The sequence below is a fragment of the Dendrobates tinctorius genome, unplaced genomic scaffold (assembly GCF_039654945.1).
Source record: "Dendrobates tinctorius isolate UK_male_01 unplaced genomic scaffold, ASM3965494v1 ptg000028l, whole genome shotgun sequence".
NCBI classification, from domain to species: Eukaryota; Metazoa; Chordata; class Amphibia; order Anura; family Dendrobatidae; genus Dendrobates; species Dendrobates tinctorius.
Window position 1 is genome coordinate 33,354,070 of NW_027361696.1, and position 24,280 is coordinate 33,378,349.

A 24,280-nucleotide genomic window follows, 5' to 3' on the forward strand; every position below is an offset into this window, starting at 1 on the left:
GGGACACACTGATGTCAGCGTAGAGCGCTATCGATGGTCGGGATATCCTCATTTAATGGCTTTTTCTTTGCACGTTGCACATTTTACCAATATTCCCAAAAGAAAAAGACATAACCATCATCTGCTGCACGGGCCAAGGGTTAAAGGAGTCAAGTGCCAACCTAACAAAGCTCTGTTGTGAGGGGCCCGGAGGTCAGTCCAGAGGGACAATCCTCGCAGCTCTGTGGCTATTTGTCCTTTGTTTCTTGCAGAGGGTGGTATCACTTGGTACTGTCGGTGCATTATCGGGGCATGACACACACTGCAGCACATCTCTTCTGGGAGAAGATATGACAAGCCATCCTGACTGACCGGGGTGAGTCCTCCATCACAAGCTAAAAAGCAAAAATAATACGAATGACTATATAGTATTATTATCTATTATTATTTATTATTATCATTACTATTATTAATAATAGTAATGACAATAAATAACAGTAATAATAGTATTAGTAATAATAGTAATACTTCTACTAATAATATGAAATTAGCTATTTTTACTACTTATATGATTATTAACTGTTATTAATTATTATTAATTATTATAAACTAGTATTGACATTAATAGTAATTATTATTAATATGAAATTAGATTTTTTTTTACATATGATTATTGCTATTATTATTACTTTTTGTTATTAACTGTTATCAATTATTAACTAGCATTATAATTAAGAATAATTATTATTAATGAATAATATGAAATTAGCTTTTTGCTACTTATGATTATTATTAACTATTAGTAATCTAATCTGTTATTATTAATAATTATTTTTAATATTATTAACAATATAAAATTAACTCTTTTTACTGCTTATATGATTATTTATTGTTTAACTATTATTAATTATTAACTAGTATTATCATTAATAATAATAATAATAATAATATTACTGAATAATATGAAATTAGCTCTTTTTACTATTTATAGGACGATGCTGATGATGATTATTATTATGGATTTGGACAATTTTGGGGGCATTTAGTTTGTTACTTAAATGAATATATTTTTGACTAATATATTTGCAGTAGGATCTCATGTAAAACGTTAGATCTTTTGGTTTCTACAGCTTTTGATGTGTTGTAGTACATAACATGAGTTAACAGTGAATCGGTCAGTGAGCGCAGGAGGATCTGTAACTATTGTCTTTCTTCTCCTGTATGCTAAGCTCACTTCCAAATGAAAGGGATCCTGTCATGTTGAAATTGGTGTTTGATGTGCAAGTAGGATGTTACAGAGCAGGATGAGCTGATCAGATTGATAGACATTTGTATGGGAAAAAGTTTCAGTAAAAGTTGTATTTTATTCAGTAAAATCCTTGGAGTTTGTAGGTAGGAGTCCAGTGGGCGGTGCTTCTTAGTTAATCACCGTCTTCCCTGTATGACTGCATTTAGAGAGGTAGCTGTCAATCACTAATAGTCCCGCCCACTGGATTCATAATACAAACAAAGAGATAAGTTATACTGAATCTTTTCCAACAGACCTTTATATAAATCTGCTCACTTTCTCCTGTAAACCCTGCTACCCATGGGTCGGGTACATTATTTTGGCAGTGTATGGTGTGGGCACTGGGTATTTGTGGGCACGAGGATGTAGATCCACTGATCGGTGTCCGCTGGGCAGAGCCGAACGTCTTATCGTCTTGGTCAATCTTCTTTAAGCTCCTCCCTGGTCCGTTAGTGGATGAGGTGCTGAAGACCAGCAGACACAGGGCAGACACATTTTATAAGGTAAGGGGCTCTGCAGTTCACTAATGGATATAACTTTAAAAAAATCATCTTTGGTCTGAAACAGTGGAGAAAAGGCTTATCCCAAAATCAGAAACATCCCCGTGTTATTATTACATTCTAGGATTTTTTATTGTATTTTTTTATTTTCACAATCAAATAATGACCTTGTCTCATGAAAAATGAACTATCTTGATGGAATGTAACCGGCAGCCTCATCTGTGGCAAAACTGAATCAGCAAGTGCTGCCCACGCAATCCTAAAGCCTAGTGGTGCGAGCATGAGGTCAGCACCTCGTACTAAGGTGCCATACATACTGGGGGGAATCAGCCGATTACGAGTTCAGGAGGGATGTACACCAGGGTGGGCAAGCTCTGCCCTGGGGAATGGCACGGGAGAGTCAGGACACCCCATACACTGGGGTCAAGAGGGTAAGGGAGAAGCAGGGGTAATGGAGAGACAGGATACCCCATATACTGGGGTCAAAGGAGAGTCAGGACACCCCATATACTGGGGTCAAGAAAGAGTCAGGACACCCCATATACTGGGGTCAAGGGAGAGTAAGGACATCCCCATATACTGGGGTCAAGAAAGAGTCAGGACCACCATATACTGGGGTCAATGGAGAGTCAGGACACCCCATATACTGGGGTCAAGAAAGAGTCAGGACCACCATATACTGGGGTCAATGGAGAGTCAGGACACCCCATATACTGGGGTCAAGGGAGAGTCAGGAAACCCCATATACTGGGGTCAAGGGAGTTTAAGGAAACCCCATATACTGGGGTCAAGGGAGTTTAAGGACATCCCCATATACTGGGGTCAAGAGAGTCAGGACACCCAATATACAGGGGTCAAGGGAAAGTCAGGATACCCCATTTACTGTGGTCAAGGGAGAGTCAGGACAACCCATATACTGAAGTCAAAGGAGAGTCAGGAAACCCCATATACTGGGGTCAAGGGAGTCAGGACACCCCATATACTGGGAACAAGGGAGAGTCAGGTCATCCCATATACTGGTGTCAAAGGAGAGTCAGGTCATCCCATATACTAGGGTCAAGCAAGAGTCAGGACATTCCCATATACTGGGGTCAAGAGAGTTTCAGGACACCCCTTCCCCTTATACTGGGGTCAAAGGAAAGTCAGGACGCCCCATATACTGGGGTCAAGCGAGAGTCAGGACATTCCCATATACTGTAGTCAAGAGAGAGTCAGGACATTCCCATATACTGGGGTCAAGAGAGAGTCAGGACACCCCATTTACTTGGGTCAAGGGAGAGTCAGGACACCTCATATACTGGGGTCAAAGGAGAGTCAGGACACCCCATATACTGGGGTCAAAGGAGAGTCAGGACACCCCATATACTGGGGTCAAGAAAGCGGACACCCCATATACTGGGGTCAAGGGAGTTTAAGGACATCCCCATATACTGGGGTCAAGAGAGTCAGGACACCCAATATACTGGGGTCAAGGGAGAGTCAGGATTCCCCATTTACTGTGGTCAAGGGAGAGTCAGGACAACCCATATACTGGTGTCAAGAGAGTCAGGACACCCCATATATTGTGGGCAAGGGAGAGTCAGGATACCCCATATACTGAAGTCAAAGGAGAGTCAGGATACCCCATATACTGAAGTCAAAGGAGAGTCAGGACACCCCATATACTGGGGACAAGGGAGAATCAGGACACCCAATTTACTGGGGTCAAAGGAGAGTCAGGAGGACACTCCATATACTGAGATCACGGAAGAGTCAGAACACCCCATATACTGGGGTCATGGGAGAGTCAGGAAACCCCATATACTGGGGTCAAGGGAGAGTTAAGACACCCCATATACTGGGCAAACACATAAAGAGAAGGCTGACAGCACTCACTGATAAAGGAAGCCCGCTCACGATCCAGGGAACCCACATGGAAAATAGCAACAATCAAAAGAAGTTAGAACAGTGTCCAATCCCGGTGAAGAAGTTGAAATAAAGCTTTATTCCACCAAGAAGTCACGACTAGAGTTGAGCGACTTTTGGTTTTTTAGGGTCGCGTTTCGTTTCGTGAAACCCGACTTTTCCAAAAGTCGGGTCGAGCAAGATCGTCCGATTATAGGGAAAAGTCGGGGTCGTCCCGAAACACGAAACCCAATGTAAGTCAATGGGGAATAAAAGTCGGCAGTGAGAGGAGGACAGGAAACACACCTACAGTGCCCATTTGAATGCCAAAAGCATCAATTCTTCTTTCTTAAGCTTGTCAACCTTAATTAACTTCATAATACAAGTTACGCACTGAAAAATGGGGGTTATTTGGCTACAAACTGTGGGGGGGGGAGGGCTGGCTCCAGGTTTTCATGTGCCCTGGGCGAAAGAGCGCCCCTTTAACACATACCACAACTCATCATGCTCCGATACGGCAGAGAAATAGCGGTATAGTACAATGAAAAATACCTCACTTTTTACATCTCATGACGAGGCACATTTATTTCTCCATACAGAATCATTGGTCCCATATAATGTTTGAAACAGTATATGATGAGCTCCACATAATGCTACAGTATATGTTGGTCCCCATGGATGAAGCTCCACTGTCTTATGGGCCCAAATAATGCTCCAAACATAATGGGCCCCATTTCTAATGCTCTAGTGTATAATGGGCCCTGTAAATGCTGCTCCAGTGTCTGATGTCCACCTTTGAAATGTTCCAGTGTATGGTGGGCCCCATCTATCATTCTCCAGAGTATAGTGCTCCCCAAAAATTGCTGTCCCAACATTGAAAACAATCAAATAAGTCTCCTCGCTAGGGAATCCCTGTACTTGTCTGGACAGGTGCTGTAGCTTGCTTAACAGCTCGCCAGCCGTTCTCACGCCCAGTATGGATTACACGTGATTGCACAAAGGTGAGAAAGGGTACTGTATCCCCAGATAACATGTATGGATAGCGTACACATTCAAAATATATGTCTATACAGCATGAGGCAGGCTCAGACGGTGTTAGGCCCAGTATGGATTGCACGTGATTGCACAAAGGTTAGAAAGGGTACCGTATCCCCGGATAACATGTATGGATAGCGTACACATTCAAAATATATGTCTATACAGCATGAGGCAGGCTCAGACGGTGTTAGGCCCAGTATGGATTGCACGTGATTGCACAAAGGTTAGAAAGGGTACCGTATCCCTGGATAACATGTATGGATAGCGTACACATTCAAAATATATGTCTATACAGCATGAGGCAGGCTCAGACGGTGTTAGGCCCAGTATGGATTGCACGTGATTGCACAAAGGTTAGAAAGGGTACCGTATCCCTGGATAACATGTATGGATAGCGTACACATTCAAAATATATGTCTCAGGAGGCAGGCTCAGACGGTGTTAGGCCCAGTATGGATTTCACATGATTGCACAAAGGTTAGAAAGGGTACCGTATCCCCGGATAACATGTATGGATAGCGTACACATTCAAAATATATGTCTCAGGAGGCAGGCTCAGACGGTGTTAGGCCCAGTATGGATTGCACATGATTGCACAAAGGTTAGAAAGGGTACCGTATCCCTGGATAACATGTATGGATAGCGTACACATTCAAAATATATGTCTATACAGCATGAGGCAGGCTCAGACGGTGTTAGGCCCAGTATGGATTGCACGTGATTGCACAAAGGTTAGAAAGGGTACCGTATCCCTGGATAACATGTATGGATAGCGTACACATTCAAAATATATGTCTCAGGAGGCAGGCTCAGACGGTGTCAGGCACAGTATGGATTTGACGGCCCAGATTACACAGCGGAGGAGCAGGGAGAGGTAAAGATTGCAAATGCTGTGGCCCTGCCCAAGCAAGGGGGGCCCACTCGTGGGCGTCGGTACTGGCACTGGGCCCCTCATAGTACAGCGGTGTGTCTGACGGCGGGTGTGCACCACCACCGTCAGAGACACTTGATTGCACTATGAGGGACCCTGTGCCAGTGCCCGCGCCCAAGAGTCGGCCTACCCACCTGTCCAGGGCAACGGCACTCGCACGGTGTCGTGCAGTAGGTGGTGACCCCGGCCATGGGGGGGGAGGCAGCACAGTTAGGGAGTTTTAGAAAGTGGCATATGTTGATGTTGGACATTCAGCTGATGCAAAAGGCGAAATAGGTGAAGTACCAGGAAGAGGTGGACCAAAGCAAGCCATTTTTCTGTCACCCTATGTGTCATCAGGGGATGGTGGGACAAAATCCTTGGAAACCCATGCGTGGTTCATTTTAATGAAGGTTAGATCATCCACATTTTGGGTTGACAGACGGGTCCTTTTTTCTGTCAGGATTGATCCAGCTGCACTGAAGACTCTTTCCGATAGCACACTTGCAGCTGGGCAAGCGAGCTCCTGTAAGGCATATTGGGCCAATTCAGGCCAGGTGTCCAGTTTAGCGGCCCAATAGTCAAAGGGGAATGACCTGTGTGGGAGAACATCGATATGGGAGGAAAAGTAGTTTGTTACCATAGTTGACAACTGCTGTCTCCTGTCACTTTCCATCGATGCAGTATTACCAGTTGTGTGAGCGGTATTTGAAAAATCAGTCCACAACATTGTCATGAAACCCCTGTCTCCAACGCCACTTCTGCTGTGTGCACCACGAACACCTCTGCCAAGCTGCCCCCGGCCCGTACGGCTCGTGTGAGAACCATCACCGCTGCTGTGTGCTGGGAATGCCTCAAGCAACCGATTTACCAGAGTTGCTTGTTTATTAGCCAATATTAGGTCAAGGTTCTCCTGTGGCATGATGTTTTGTAATTTGCCTTTATAGCGTGGATCTAGGATGCTGGCCAACCAGTAGTCGTCATCGTTCATCATTTTGGCAATGCGGGGGTCCCTTTTTAGGATCCGCAAGGCATAATCTGACATGTGGGCCAATGTTCCCGGTGTCAATGATGCACTGCGAGTGCTGGGTGGAGGAGCACTTTCTGGCAAATCCACATCCCTCCAGTCACGCACAAACCCTGTACCAGACCTTCCACGCCAACATTTTCACTTGCCCCACGAGATGCATCCTCCTCCCCTAAGTAATCATTCCCATCATCCTCCTCCTCCTCCTCTTCTTCCTCCACCTCGTCCAGGAGAGGTCCCTGAGCAGACAATGGCTGAATGTCATCAAGGATTCCCTCCTCCTCTTCCTCCTCATCAACATTGGCTGCAGACGCCTGCTCCTTAAGGTGCGTCAAAGTTTGCATGAGCAGACGCATAAGTGGGATGCTCATGCTTAGGATGGCGTCGTCTGCGCTTACCAGCCGTGTGCATTCCTCAAAACACTGAAGGACTTTACAAAGGTCTTTCAGCTTCGACCACTGCACGCCTGTCAACTCCATGTCTGCTCTCAAAGTGCCTGGCCATGTATCCTCCCACAAATGCATTATGGCCTGCCTCTGCTCGCACAGCCGCTCCACCATGTGCAGGGTGGAGTTCCACCTTGTTGCAATGTCGATAATGAGGCGGTGGTTGGGAAGGTGGAGCAATCGCTGCAGCTTCTGCATACGAACGGAGTGTACAGGCGACCGGCGGATGTGCGCGCACAATCTTCGCACCTTCTGGAGCAGGGCTGTTAACTCCGGATAATTTTTGAGGAAGCACTGCACCACCAGGTTCAAGGTGTGAGCCAAGCAAGGTATGTGGCTGAGTTTTGAAAGGGCTATGGCTGCCACAAAATTACGGCCGTTATCACTAACTACCTTGCCTGCCTCAAGATGTACACTGCCCAGCCATGACTCAGTTTGTCGCTTCAAGTACTCGGCCAGCACCTCGGCGGTGTGTCTGTCGCCCAAACACATCATCTGCAACACAGCCTGCTGACGCTTTCCACTAGCTGCTCGATAGGGGGACACATCGTGTGCAACAGTGGCAGCTGCAGATGGGGTGCTCGTACGACTGCGCTCTGTGGACGAGCTTTCGCTTCTGGAGGAGGTGGAGGAGGAGGAGGGTCGAACGCCTACAGCCAACTGTTTCCTATTCCGTGGGCTAGGCAGCACTGTCCCACCACCGCTGTCCCCTGTGGACCCTCCATCCACCACATTAACCCAGTGCGCAGTGATGGACACGTAACGGCCCTGGCCATGCCGACTGGACCATGCATCAGTTGTGAGGTGCACCTTTCCGCTCACTGACTGCTTGAGTGCATGGACAATGCGGTCTTTCACATGATGGTGGAGGGCTGGGATGGCTTTGCGAGAGAAGAAGTGGCGACTGGGTAGGTCATAGCGTGGTACTGCATAGGCCATGAGTTCGCGGATAGCTGTGCTTTCCACCAACCGAAAGGGCATCATCTCAAACGAGATTAGTTTGGCAATGTGGGCGTTCAAACCCAGTGTACGCGGATGAGAGACTGAGTACTTTCTTGACCTACTCATAGTGTCTGGGAGGGTGAGCTGGACTTGAGAGCTGCATATGGTGGAAGTAGCGGTGGACAGGGCGGACTGAGAGAGGGTTGATGATGGTGATGGAGTTGGTGTTCTTTCTGATGGCCTAGAATCAGTCTTTCGTTGATATAACAGTGGGATTCCCTGACTGCTGTGGTCTTGCAACGACACCTCAACATTTGCTGCTGTGCTAACCGGTGGGCTTACAGTGGGGGAAACAATGTAGCGTTGCTGACTACCTTCGTTGTGATCAGTTGCACATGTGGCACTTGAGGTTTGGTGTTGTGTCCACGCTTGCAAGTGCATGCTGGTTAAATGTCTAAGCATGCAACTGGTATTCAAATTTTTCAGATTTTTCCCTCGGCTAAAGGTCTTTGCGCACTTCTTACAGATAATCTTGGCCTGATCATGAGGATTTTGTTCAAAAAAGTGCCACACTGCACTCTTCCTACTTTGGCAGACATTTTGCGGCCTAGCACGCTGTGATCTTTTGACCCTCTGGACAAGCTGTCCAGCAACTCTTTTGATGTTTGGAACCTGTCTTTGGAGTGCTCCGGGCCTGCCAGATAACAGCTGTTGCGATGTCGATGTCTGCTGTGGATGCTCCTCATCTGAGCTATTGGAAGCAGCACCCTCTTCCCCCAATGGATGCCAATCTGGGTCAACAACTGGGTCATCCATCACCTCCTCTTCTATGTCATGTGCACCTTCCTCTGTGTCACCGTGTATGGTGGTATAGTGTGCGGGAAGGGGCACCTGAGTCTCATCAGGGTCAGAATCTGGCTCTGTACACTGCGAGGACAATGTAGTGCTCTGAGTGAATGTACCAGCAGAATCATCCATCAGCGGCTGTGCATCAGTGCACTCCATGTCAGATTCATCTTGGCCTGGGTAATTCACCATTTCACTTGATAATCCAGGCATGGTATGTGAAAACAGCTCCATGGAGTAATCAGTAGTATGGCCTGCGTCATCCTTCAATCTTGGTTGGGGTGAAGGACACAAGGAAAGGTGTGGTTCATGAACATGAGCCTCCAATGACGACTCAGTGCTTTTACTTTTTACAACTGAAGAAGAGGAGGCGATAGAGCTGGAGGCTGAGTCAGCAATGTAAGACAAAACTTTTTCCTGATGCTCTGGCTTTAAAAGCGGTTTGCCAACTCCTAGAAAACTAAGCGTTCGAGGCCTTATGTAGCCAGACGATGACGCAGGGTCAGCACCTCCTGCATTCGGTCCTATTTTGCTCTTGCCACTACCATCAGATCCACCACCAACACCATCATTACCAGCTGCCAACCCCCGCCCAATTCCACGGCCTCTTCCACCAGCCTTCCTCATTTTTGGTAGAAATGTAGACAAAATCCAACAAACTATATAGTAATGTAAAACAAGGTACAAGGTGTCTATAGGACAGGGGACATTTTGAATTTCTGCACACACTTGTGGACAGTGGACACTTTTGGATTGTGTGAGGCCCACTGATATCTGAGCGCTATGTGACAGGCTCGATGGCACTGCTGTGACAAAAGTGACTAGAGGATAAGGGAGATTTTGAATATCTGCACACACTTTTGGACACTGGACACTTTTGGATTGTGTGAGGCCCACTGATATCTGAGCGCTATGTGACAGGCTCGATGGCACTGCTGTGACAAAAATGACTAGAGGATAAGGGAGATTTTGAATATCTGCACACACTTTTGGACACTGGACACTTTTGGATTGTGTGAGGCCCACTGATATCTGAGCGCTATGTGACAGGCTCGATGGCACTGCTGTGACAAAAGTGACTAGAGGATAAGGGAGATTTTGAATATCTGCACACACTTTTGGACACTGGACACTTTTGGATTGTGTGAGGCCCACTGATATCTGAGCGCTATGTGACAGGCTCGATGGCACTGCTGTGACAAAAGTGACTAGAGGATAAGGGAGATTTTGAATATCTGCACACACTTGTGGACAGTGGACACTTTTGGATTGTGTGAGGCCCACTGATATCTGAGCGCTATGTGACAGGCTCGATGGCACAGCTGTGACAAAAGTGACTAGAGGATAAGGGAGATTTTGAATCTCTGCACACACTTTTGGACACTGGACACTTTTGGATTGTGTGAGGCCCAATGAATATCTGAGCGCTATGTGACAGGCTCGATGGCACAGCTGTGACAAAAGTGACTAGAGGATAAGGGAGATTGGATTGCTTTTAAAAAAGCAGTTTGCGGAGCAGTGGGTAAACAGCAATGCCAGCCTGTCAGGAAGCCTTAGAAGGCAGCCCAACAACCAACACCACTGATACACCACTATATAGCCTCCCCTTGCACTGCACACACAGTGACTGGTGTGTTGTGCAGGCCAAATTGCTAGCAGCAGAAGCAGTTTTTTTTTCTTCTCAGCAGGACAAAAAAAAAAAATTGGGATTGCTTTTAAAAAAGCAGTTTGCGGAGCAGTGGGTAAACAGCAATGCCAGCCTGTCAGGAAGCCTTAAAAGGCAGCCCAACAACCAACACCACTGATACACCACTATATAGCCTCCCCTTGCACTGCACACACAGTGACTGGTGTGTTGTGCAGGCCAAATCGCTAGCAGCAGAAGCAGTTTTTTTGTCTTCTTCCCTGCCTAACGCTCTCCCTACAGAATCAGCAGCAACCTCTCCCTATACTAAGATCGGCAGAAGTAAGATGGCGGTCGGCGTGCACGCCCTTTTATACCCCCTGTGACGCCCACCAAAGCAAGCCAATCACTTGCATGCCCTTCTGAAAGATGGTGGTGACCCGTGCCTATGTCATCACGTTGCCCACAGTGTCCGTGGATCCTGATTGGCTGAAAAAGAGCGCAAAACAAACTTTTGAAACGCGACTTTGGCGCGTAAGTCGCCGACCTCGTGGCCGACCTCATCCTAGGGTCGGGTTTCGTTTCAAGAAACCGACTTTGCCAAAAGTCGGCGACTTTTGAATTTTTTCGACCCGTTTCGCTCAACTCTAGTCACGACGTTTCGCCCTGTAGCAGGACATTATCAAGTATACATAACAACACAAAGGGCCGGTTTATGTAGTGTGGAGACACAGCACCCGTCACCACAGAAGCACAGCCCCCAAACTTAAATTACATAAATTATCAACAAAATCACCAAAAATTACATACAGTCTCATTCACTGGTATAAATCACACATCTATAATGAGTATAATGTATGATAAGGTCATGTCTCAAATTGGTCAATGCTCATGTAATTTATACAAAATTGTGATACATCATCAGCCAGTAGAAAAAATGCATCCCTATCCTCACGGATACCATAAATGAATCACCAAGAACGGAGGCCCCTGTGTATGTACTGTAAATCCTTACTCTAGGGATCCAATCAGGACCACCTGAAATAGAAGTGCCAAAATACTAATAAATCAATGAGACAGCCTATCATAGGCTTCCTTATGGTATCATCATATTGGCGCTTACCCACCAGCCAACCCCATGCTGACTTACATCCCCCGAAGCCAAGCAGCGTGTACGTCACCATCCAACGTCATCAGTAACTGGTCACCTATGTCACGTGACCACCCCATGACGCACGGGCCAAGTGTGCAGGTGCGCTCCACCCAGAGAGATGCGTTGCAGCAAAGGGGGAGTGGTATCGGCCATTTCCATAACAATGGAGCCAATAAGTCACAAACAGGGCAGATGGGCATGTCACAGTGAGGCTAAGTGCCCACGTTGCAGAAATGCTGCGGAAATGTCCGCAGTATTTCCGCATCTCCCTGCCGTGGGTAAAACATATGCGGATTTTGCATGCGTTTTAGCGCTTTTCCAAGCGATTTGTAGCATCCCTTGGAAAAGTGATTGACAGGTTGGTCACACTTGTCAAGCATAGTGCTTGACAAGTGTGACCAACTTTTTACCATTGATGCTGCCTATGCAGCATTAGTAGTAAAAGATAGAATGTTAAAAATAATGAAAAAATTAAAAAATATGGTTATTCTCACCTCTGACGGCCCCCGATCTCCTCTGCGGCGCTCCCGGTACGTTCCGTTCCCAGGAATGCCTTGCGACAATGACCTCTGATGACGTAGCGGTCTCGCGAGACCGCTACGTCATCAGAGATCATTTGCGCAATGCATCCCTGGGAACAGGAGTTGCCGCCAGCGCCAATGACGACCATGAGGACTCCGGGGTATGCCAGAGGCTGAGTATATCTCTATTTTTTATTGTAATTCTATTTTTTACAGGGATATGTACCCAGGGCATGGAGGAGAGTCTCCTCTCCTCCAGACCCTGGGTAGCATCTGCAAATGAGACGCTCACTTTACGCATGGTGGGCATAGCCACATGCGTAAAGTGAGCATTTCAATGCAATCCTATGGCGGCGGAATTGCCGCGATTCCGCAGAAATAATGAACATGCTGCGGATTTTACTGATATGCGATTCCGCAGCGGTAAAATCCGCAGCATTAGCACATCAACTGCGGAATCCCATAGGATTGCATGGGGATGCATTTTTGAAGGGTTTTTTAGTATTTCCGCTGCTGCAATAACGAGGCGGAAACGCTAAACAAACGCAACGTGGGCACACAGCCTTAAGGGGAAATTAATTCCGGACATTTCTATGGTAACGGAAAAACAATTCCGGCCAAATCCATGGCAACGGAGTCACCCTTTGGCGAAAAAGATACAAACCCACCAGATCATGTAATCATGATCTAAAGCGGGCAAATAGCCAAGCATACATATGGCTATCAAAATTCCTATGGTAAACACCAATATTATAAGAAGGGGCGAAAAAAGAAGATGGAGAAAGGTGAGGGAAATGGAAAAAAATTAAAAAATAAATAAATAAAATGGAATAGCCAGAGGGCAGGGGGAGTGAAAGAAACAGCCAACAGACTTATGTATATAGACAATAACATGTGTAGCAAACACTTCCAATTGCATCTTCCATCTGTTTCAGTCCCCATGTCCTCTAGCTGCTGCCATTGGAAAAAAGACCCACTATAAAAAATAATAAAAGAGAAAAATATTAAAAGACAAAAATATTAGCAATTAAAAACAAACCAAAAAAAGAAAACCTAAAGGAGAAAAGGGAGATATCCTACATTAGACAAGTATTAAAATTATATTTGATGTTAAGGCCCTTGGGTTGCAAAGTACCCAGTGTGTAAATCCACTTCAATTCCTTTTTCTTAAAGGGAATCTGTCACCCCATTTTTGGACTATCAGCTGCCGGCACCGCCATCAGGGGCTTATCTACAGCATTCTGTAATGCTGTAGATAAGCCCCCAAGTAATCTGAAAGAGAAGAAAAACGAGTTATATTATACTAACCCAGGGGTGGTCCGGGTCCGGTTTTGGTCCAATGGGTGTCGCGGTCAGGTGCCTCTCATCTTGTAGCGATGACGTCCTCTTCTTTGCTTCCCGTCGCGGCTCCGGTGCAGGCACACTGCTCTGCCCTGTTGAGAGCAGAGCAGAGAACTGCAGTGTGCAGGCGCCAGGCCAGGGCAGAGAGATCCGGCACCTGCGCACTGCAGTACTTTACTCCCCCCTCAACAGGGCAGATAAAGTACGCCTGCGCTGGAGCCGCGACGGGAAGCAAAGAAGAGCACGTCATCGCTACAAGATGGGAGGCACCGGACCGTGACACTCTCCGGACCCGAACCGGACCCGGGGTGAGTATAATCTGACTCGTTTTTCTTCTCTTTCAGGTTACATCGGGGGCGTATCTACAGCATTACAGAATGCTGTAGATAAGCCCCTGATGGTGGTGCCGACAGTTGATAGTCCAAAAATTGGGTCAAAGATTCCCTTTAAGTATTTTCAACCTGCCCCCTACTCTCCTTTGTACAGGAACACTGTCAATAACTCTAAATCTCAGTTGATTTACCGAATGCCTATTATCAAAAAAATGTTTAGGATCTGGTAATTCTGTCAGTCCGGTTCTAATAGTGCTCTTGTGCTTACTAATACGGGCCCTTGCCTCCATTGTGGTCTCTCCCACATATACCAACCCACAAGGGCATATAATCAGATACACAACAAAACTGGATGTACATTTGTATCTTTCTGTCAATGAGAACTTTCTACCTGTATGGGGGTGATGGAAGGAATCACCCTTCAGCAAATTACTACAACATGCACAACCCAGAGAGTGAAAAAGTCCATGTCTGGGGGTGCATAGAGTTTTTTGTAACAAGATTTTTGAGGTACCAAAGTCAGATTTCACCAACCTATCCCTCAGATTGCAACCTTGCCATAGAACAGAATAGGTGTGAAGCAAACTCTGGAATGGTTGGTAGGCCCTGATGTAATAGGGACCAATGCTTCCTTAAAATCCCCTCAATTTTTGACACATCTCCTCTAGCCTTGAGTCAAGTTTCTCCTCACACGACACAATCCTTCGTACTCTAATTATCTGGCTCCACGGGAGAGAGCTCACCATTTTCTGTGGATGATTACTATTAAAAAGAAGTAAACTATTTCTGTCTGTATTTTTCACAAACAGATCAGTATTCAATTTGTTATCATTCTTATACAATAAAGTGTCCAGAAACTGTACCTGACTCATCAAATGTGTCAGAGTGAATTGCACCTCCGATTATATTTGGTTCAGTTCTATTTGAAAGGCAAGACGCTCTTCAAGGTTACCATCCTATATTAGAAAGACTTCATCACCAGGCTCAGACATGGCACCAGAAGATGGAGCTATACACATGCCTGTCCTCTCGAATAACACATATAGATGTTAGCATATGTGCGGGCCACATTGGACCCCATTGCGGTACCCTGTAACTTCAAGAAGTAATCATTCCCAAAGAGAACATCCGGGAGGGTTCGACATATCTTTATGTATTTTAGGAAGTACATATAGCACTGGTATAACAAGAGTGTTGACTATAAGATATTCAGACAGCTTGTGGTTAATGAGTCCATTGTGTAAGGAGTCATTGACCACAAGCAATAGTTCCTTTTGGAAAAGGGAAGATGGATCACAAGATAATTTTTTATAAACGGAATTATCTCCTAATTGACGTAATATTTCAGCCTTATATTTACAACTGTTTATAACAACCACCGCTCCACCCTTATCGGCCGGTTTGATTGTAATTGCCGTGTTATTAACTAGATCATTCAGAGTCTTTCTTTCCAGGGCTGTTAAATTCTGTCCTTTCTTAGTACGAAAAGTATTTCACAGAAATTCCATATCTTTTTCAAATAATTGGATATAAGATTCAACAAAATGATTCTTGCTAGGTGGCTGAAAGTTACTTTTGTTATAAAGACGCACATCCTGTAAGGTAAAACCCCAAGTGGGACCCCCAATATTATCCACCACATTACCTTCTTTTCCTGCAAAATATAAGGTCAATCATAACCTTCTAGAAAAAGTATACAAATCTCCTTCAAGTTCAAACCAATCGGGGGTATCAGAGGGACAGAAAGACCTCTTGAAAGGATATCAAGTTCAATATTAGAGTTATTGACAATATATTTACCACCAATTCCCTATTATTTAGGTGTCCTTCCGTTTCTCCTCCATGTTCTGGGTCCTTATTGTGGTATTGCGCCTCACTCTCTGTTCCCGAACCATACCTTTCCTCCTATGCTTACAGCCACCTCTGCAGCCCTTTCTTTTGGTGTTCTTTTGCCTTTCTCCAAAAAATGTGTCTATGTAGCTCCACCCACACTGGATTCATCCGTAGATTTTGATTTAGCAATGGTAAAACCAAGCTTATACTGGTTCTTTTCCTGTGGTCTCCTACTCCTACGTGTCTGGATATATTTTCCTTTTCTACTATTGTGGTATTGTTGAGAACCTGTATGCCAGGAAAAAATACGGTCTGTTCTATAGTCCTCTGCATCTCAAAATCATTTTGTCCTTTTTGTCATTTCAATATGTCCATGAAATTTCAGTAGGTTTTTATCCAACTTAGTCTTCAAGGAACTTAATTCCTGTGCTGTCACCTGTGTCATCAATTGATTTTAAAAATCAATAATGCCTTTTTTGATTGTCTCCATATCTATACGTAAAAATTCAATGTTAAGCAACATGATATCAAAGGCAAACTTATTAGTGATCGATTCAAATTTAGTGCAGAACTGCACATTATCAGGCAGCAGTGTGGGTCTCATGTGTGGTCGTAGACCACCTGCAGGTGCAGACTGGGTCTGTAATTCAGCCCTGGCATTGCAATCACACAGGCCCATGTTGTCTCCATCTCCAAGCACCAGATGGGATATATTACTAATATTATCCTGGCTGGAGGAAAGCAAGATTTACTACAAGAGAAATATTTCTAATGATACCTGTGGCCTGCTGGGGTAAGTAACGGAGTCAGCGACTTTGTGCTGCATCACAACTGTTAACTGAATCGGTGCTCTCAAGACACCCATACTGTTCACAACATAGCAGACAAGGCAGCACATGACCAGACAGGCCCTTCTAGCATTTGCCAGAATTGCCAGATGGCCAGTCCGGCCCTGACCACGTGGGATTCTATATGCCTTGTAGTATTCAGTAAGGGAAGTGACAAGTAGCTCAAAGGAGATGAGTTTCCTCCTCTCATTTTCCCACTTTCTCCTGAGCATGTCAATTGTTGGTTTCTTTAGAAAAGTATCCTTATGGCATTATCATGGGTATACAAAAAGGTAATGACAGTATCTGGATAACCCACCCACCTCCAGATTTGTACTTGCATCCTTCATCATGGATGGGTGCAAGCCAACCCGGGTTCAATCAGTCCAAACACATAAATAAATGGCTGACAGCACTCACTGAGTAAGGACACACTCTCTCAATCCACGGAACCGACTTGGAAAATAGCAACAATCAAAAGAAGTGAGAACAGCGTTCAATCCAGGTGATGAAGTTGAAAAAAGCTTTATTCTGCCAAGAAAGTACGACGTTTCGACCTGTGGCAGGTCTTTATCAAGTATACATAACACAAAGGGCCGGCTTATGTAGTGTGGAGACACAGCACCAATCACCACAGAAGCACAGCCACCAAACTTAAATTACATAAATTACACAAAACCACAAAAAAGTACATACAGTCTCTTTCACTGGTGTAAGTCACACATCTATAGCGAGTATAATATAAGTTTACATCTCAGGTCAATGCTCATGTTATTTATACAAAATTGTGATATGGCTCTGGAAAGAAAGACTCTGAATGATTTAGTTAACAACACGGCAATTACAATGAAACCGGCTAAAAATGGCGGAGCGGTGGTTGTTATGTACAGTTGTAAATATAAGGCCGAAATATTATGTCAATTAGCAGATAATTCTGTTTATAAAAAATTATCTTGGGATCCAACTACCCGTTTTCAAAAGGAAATATAGCTTGTGGTCAATGGCTTCTTACACAATGGACTCATTGACCACAAGCTGTCTGAATATCTTATAGTCGACACTCCTGTTATACCAGTACTATATGTACTCCCTAAAATACATAAAGATATGTCAAACCCTCCCAGACATCCTATTGTGTCTGGGAGCGGGTCCCTTTTCAATAGGATTGCTATTTTTCTGGATCGGGTTTTACAATTTTTTGCTGTTTTTGCTCACTCCTATATTAGGGGCACTAATGATTTCTAATGATTTCTTGGACAAAACTAATGACATTGAGGTTACAGAGTCCACCATTTTGGCCTCATTTGATTTTATCTCATTATATACGTCAACTGAACATTGCAAGGGACTTCAGGCTGTGTCTGAGGTGCTGTCAGGCTCGGACATGGTCCCAGATTGTGCATAGCTTGTCCTCACACTGCTTGAGTTCATCCCCGGGAGGAATTATTTCCTCTTTGGGGATTATTACTTCTTGCAGTTACAGGGTACCACCATGGGGTCCAATGTGGCCCCCACATATGAAAACATTTATATGGTGGTATTCGAGGACAGGCATGGGTATAGCTTCATTTTTCATACCCTATGTTATTTAATGCACTTGCTTTTTTACTTATTGATTTTCATTAGGGTATATACATACATTGTTTTTCCTTTGGTTTTGCTTGCTCTTATGGCCAGTGTGAACATGCTTTTACATCATGCATGTCATTCAAGTCTACTCCAGTTCAGTTTTTTTGTTTTTTTTATATTGCCCAGAGAGTAAACAAATTGAGGAGATTTTAATGAAGCATTGGTCCCACTCCCTATTAAATCAGGGCCTACCATCCATTCTAGAGTTTGCTTCACAGACTATTCCGTCCTATAGACGAGGTCGCAATCTGAGGGATAGGTTGGTGAAATGTGATTTAGCTACCTCAAAAATCTTGTTACAGAAAACTGTATGTACCCCCCAGACATGGAAATTTTCCCTGTTTGGGTTGTGCATGTTGTAGTAATTTGCTGAAGGGTGATTCCTTCCATCACCCCCATAAGAGTAAAAAAAATTCTCATTGAGGGAAAGATACACATGTGCATCCAGTTTTGTGGTCTATATAATTATATGCCCTTGTGGGGTGGTATATTTGGGAGAGACCACGATAGAGGTAACGGCCCATTTTAGTAAGCACAAGAGCAATATTAGAACTGGACTGATGGAATTACCAGTTCCTAAATTTTTTTTGATAATAGGCATTCGGTAAATCAACTGAGATTTAGAGTTATTAATAGTGTTCCTGTACAAAGGAAAGGAGGGGACAGGTTGAAAATAGGAACTGAGGAGGATTTACACACTGGGTGCTTTGCAACCCAAGGGCCTAAACAATGAATATAATTTATATACCTGACTAATGTAGGATATCTTCCCTTTCTCTATTAGGTTTTCTTTTTTCGGTTTATTTTTAAATCACTAATATTTTTCTCTTTTCTTATTTTTTATGGTGGGTCTTTTTTCCAATGGCAGCGGCTAGAGGACATGGGGACTGAAACCGATGGAAGATGCAAATGGCAGTGTTTGCTACACATGTTATTGTCTATATAGATAAGCCTGTTGGCTGTTTCTCCCCCCCCCGCTCTACGACTGTTCCCTTGTACTTATTAATTTTTGTTTCATTTTTCCCCTCTTTCCCTTCTTCTTTTTCCCCCTTTCTTATAATATTGGTGTTTACGACAGGAATTTTGATCACCATATGTGCTGTATGCTTGGCTATTTGCCCACTTTAGATCATGATTACATGATCTGGTGGATTTGTGTCTTTTTCGTGACTCCGTTGCCATGGATATGGCCGGAATTGTTTTTCCGTTACCATAGTTATGTCCGGAATTCATTTCCCCTTTACTGTGACACGCTCACCTGCACTGTGTGTGACTTACTATCGGCTCCATTGTTATGGATATGGCCGATACCACTCCCCATTCGCTGCGAAACATCTCTCTGCACGGAGCGCACCTGCGCACTTGGCCCGTGCGTCATTGGCTGGTCACGTGACATAGGTGACCAGTTTCCGATGACTTTGGATGGTGACGTACGCGCTGCTCGGCTGCGGGGGGGATGTAAGTTGGCATGGGGTTGGCAGGTGGGTAAGCGCCACTATAATAATACCATTGATTTATTAGTATTTTGGCGCTTCTATTTAGGTGATCCTGATTGGATCCCTACAGTAAGGATTTATATACACAGAGGCCTCCCTCCTTGGTGATTCGTTTATGGTATCCATGGGGATAGGGATGCATTTTTTCTACTGGCTGATGATGTATCGCAATTTTGTATAAATAACATGAGCATTGACCAATTTGAGACGTGAAGTTACATTATACTCATATATGTGTGATTTATACCAGCGAAAGTGACTGTATGTTTCTTTGTGATTTTGTATATAACTTATGTAATTTAAGTTTGGTGGCTGAGGTCAAAAGAGAGTCAGGTCATCCCATATACTGAGGTCACGGAAGAGTCAGGACACCCCATATATTGGGGTCAAAGGAGAGTCAGGACATCCCATATACTGAGTGAAGGAAGATTCAAGACACCCCATATACCCCAAAGGAGAATCAGGACACCCCATATACTGAAGTCAGTGGAGAGTCAGGACACCCCATATACTGCGGTCAAACGAGAGTCAGGACACCCCATATACTGATACTGAGGGCAAAGAACAGTCAGGACACCCCATAGATTGGGGTCAAAAGAGAGTCAGGACACCCCATATACTTGGGTCAAAGGAGAGTCAGGACACCCCATATACTGGGGATAAGTGAGAGTCATGACACCCCATATACTGGTGTCAAGGGACAGTTAGGAAACCCCATATACTGGAGTTAAAAGAGATTCAGGACACCCCATATACTTGGGTCAAGGGAGAGTAAGGACATCCCCTTATACTGGGGTGAAGGCAGAGTCAGAACACCCCATATACTGGGGTCAAAGGAGAATCAGGACACCGCATATATCGGGGTCAAGGGAGAGTTAGGACACCCCATATACTGGGGTCAATGGAGAGTCAGGACACCCCATATACTGGCATCAAAGGAGAGTCAGGACACCCCATATACTGGGGTCAAGTGAAAGTGAGGACACTCCATATACTGCGATCAAAGGAGAGTCAGAACCCATGTACTGGAATCAAAGGAGAGTCAGGAAACCCCATATACTGGGGTCAAAGGAGAGTCAGGACACCCCATATACTGGGGTTAAAGGAGAGTCAAGACACCTCATACTGGGGTCAAAGAAAAGTCAGGATACCCCATATACTTTGGTCAAAGGAGAGTCAGGACACCTCATATACAGGGGTCAAAGGTGAGTCAGGACATCCCATATACTGAGATCACTGAAGAGTCAGCACACCCAGAAACCGGGGTCAAGGAAGAGTCAGGACACCCATTATACTGGGGTCAAGGGAGAGTCAGGACACCCCATATACTGGGGTCAAGGGATGGTCAGGACACCTCATATACTAGTGTCAAGGAGGAGTCAGGACACCCCATATACTGGGATCAAAGGAGAGTCAGGACATCCCCATATATTGGGGGTGAAGGGAGAGACAGGGCAACCCATTTACTGGTGTCAAGGAATAGTCAGGACACCCCGTATACTGGGGTCAAGGGAGAGTCAGGACATGCCCATAAACTGAGGTCAAAGGAGTTTCAGGATACTCCATATACTTGGGTCAAGGGAGAGTCAAGGTACCCCTTATACTGGGGTCAAGGGAGAGTCAGGACACCCCATATACTTGGGTCAAAGGAGAGTCAGGACATCCCATATACTGAGGTCACGGAAGAGTCAGTACACCCATTATACTGGCGTCAAGGGAGAGTCAGGACACCCCATATACTGGGGTAAAGGGAGAGTCAGGACATCCCCATATATTGGAGGTGAAGGGAGAGTCAGAACACCACATATACTGGGGTCAAAGGAGAGTCAGGACACCACATATATCGAGGTCAAGGGAGAGTTAGGACACCCCATATACTGGGCCCAATGGAGAGTCAGGACACCCCATATACTGGCATCAAAGGAGAGTCAGGACACCCCATACACTGGGGTCAAGGGAGAGTGAGGACACCCCATATACTGCGATCAAAGGAGAGTCGGAACCCATGTACTGGGGTCAAAGGAGAGTCAGGACACCCCATATACTGAGGTCAAAGGAGAGTCAGAACACCCCATATACTGGGGTCAAAGGAGAATCAGGACACCGCATATATCAGGGTCAAGGGAGAGTCAGGACACCCCATATACTGGCATCAAAGGAGAGTCAGGACACCCCATATACTGGCATCAAAGGAGAGTCAGGACACCCCATATACTGGGGTCAAGGGAGAGTGAGGACACCCCATATATTGCGATCAAAGGAGAGTCGGAACCCATGTACTGGGGTCAAAGGAGAGTCAGGACACCCCATATACTGAGGTCAAAGGAGAGTCAGAACACCCCATATACTGGGGTCAAAGGAGAATCAGGACACTGCATATATCAGGGTCAAGGGAGAGTTAGGACACCCCATATACTGGGGTCAATGGAGAGTCAGGACACCCCATATACTGGCATCAAAGGAGAGTCAGGACACCCCATATACTGGGGTCCAGGGAAAGTGAGGACACCCCATATACTGCGATCAAAGGAGAGTCAGAGAACCCATGTACTGGAGTCAAAGGAGAGTCAGGAAACCCCATATACTGGGGCAAAGGAGAGTCAGGACACCCCATATACTGCGGTCAAAGGAGAGTCAGGACACCCCATATACTGGGGTTAAAGGAGAGTCAAGACACCTCATACTGGGGTCAAAGGAAAGTCAGGATACCCCATATACTTGGGTCAAAGGAGAGTCAGGACACCTCATATACAGGGGTCAAAGGTGAGTCAGGACATCCCATATACTGAGGTCATTGAAGAGTCAGTACACCCAGAAACCGGGGTCAAGGAAGAGTCAGGACACCCATTATACTGGGGTCAAGGGAGAGTCAGGACACATCATATACTAGTGTCAAGGAGGAGTCAGGACACCCCATATACTGGGGTCAAAGGAGAGTCAGGACATCCCCATATATTGGGGGTGAAGGGAGAGACAGGGCAACCCATTTACTGGTGTCAAGGAATACTCAGGACACCCCGTATACTGGGGTCAAGGGAGAGTCAGGACATGCCCATATACTGAGGTCAAAGGAGTTTCAGGACACTCCATATACATGGGTCAAGGGAGAGTCAAGGCACCCCTTATACTGGGGTCAAGGGAGAGTCAGGAAACCCCATATACTTGGGTCAAAGGAGAGTCAGGACATCCCATATACTGAGGTCACGGAAGAGTCAGTACACCCATTATACTGGCGTCAAGGGAGAGTCAGGACACCCCATATACTGGGGTCAAGGGAGAGTCAGGACATCCCCATTTATTGGGGGTGAAGGGAGAGTCAGAACACCACATATACTGGGGTCAAAGGAGAGTCAGGACACCCCATATACTGGCATCAAAGGAGAGTCAGGACACCCCATACACTGGGGTCAAGGGAGAGTGAGGACACCCCATATACTGCGATCAAAGGAGAGTCGGAACCCATGTACTGGGGTCAAAGGAGAGTCAGGACACCCCATATACTGAGGTCAAAGGACAGTCAGGACACCCTATATGCTGGGGTCAAAGGAGAGTCAGGACACCCCATATACTTGGGTCAAAGGAGAGTCAGGACATCCCATATACTGAGCTCATGGAAGAGTTAGTATACCCATTATACTGGGGTCAAGGGAGAGTTAGGACACCCCATATACTGGGGTCAAGGGAGAGACTGGACATCCCCATATATTGGGGGTGAAGGGAGAATCATGGCACCCCATTTACTGATGTCAAGGAAGAGTCAGGACACCCCATATACTGTGGTCAAGGGAGAGTCAGGACATGCCCATATATTGGGGACAAATGGGAGTCACAACACCCCATATACTGGGGTCAAGGGAGAGTTTGGACACTCCATATAATGGGGTCAAAGGAGAGTTAGTACACCCCAAATACTGAGGTCAAGGAAGAGTCAGGACACCCCATATACTAGGGTCAAGGGAGAGTCAAGGCACCCCATATACTGGGGTTAAGGGAGAGTCAGGACACCCCATATTCTGGGGTTAAGGGAGAGTCAGGACAATCCACATACTGGGGTCAAGGGAGAGTCAGGACATCCCCATATATTGGGGGAGAAGGGAGAGTCAGAACACCACATATACTGGGGTCAAAGGAGAGTCAGGACACCCCATACACTGGGGTTAAAGGAGAGTCAGGACACCCCATATACTTGGGTCAAAGAAGAGTCAGGACACCTCATATACTGGGGTCAAAGGTGAGTCAGGACATCCCATATACTGAGGTCACTGAAGTGTCAATACACCCATTAAACTGGGGTCAAGCAAGAGTCAGGACACCCATTATACTGGGGTCAAGGGAGAGTCAGGACACCCCATATACTGGGGTTAAGGGAGAGTCAGGACACCCTTTATACTGAGGTCAAGGAAGAGTCAGGAAACCCCATATAGTGGGGTCAAATGAGAGTCAGAATACCCCATATACTGAGGCCAAATTAGAGTCAGGACACCCCAAATACTGAGGTCAAGGAAGTGTCAGGACATCCCATATACTGGGGTCAAGGGATGGTCAGGACAACACATATACTAGTGTCAAGGAAGAGTCAGGACAACCCATATACTGGGGTCAAGGGTGAGTCAGGACACACCATATACTGGGGTCAAGGGAGAGTCAGGACACCCTTTATACTG

General features: G+C 45.6%; 1 protein-coding gene across 1 annotated transcript in view; it reads left to right on the forward strand.

The window, feature by feature from the left end:
* The first annotated feature begins 240 nt into the window (after positions 1-240).
* Positions 241-24,280, forward strand: part of MAG (myelin associated glycoprotein) — a 157,425-nt gene continuing 133,385 nt past the window's right edge. The window contains exon 1 of the mRNA XM_073570550.1: positions 241-355. The gene's annotated coding sequence lies outside the window, so the exon portion shown is untranslated. The remainder of the gene's footprint in view (positions 356-24,280) is intronic.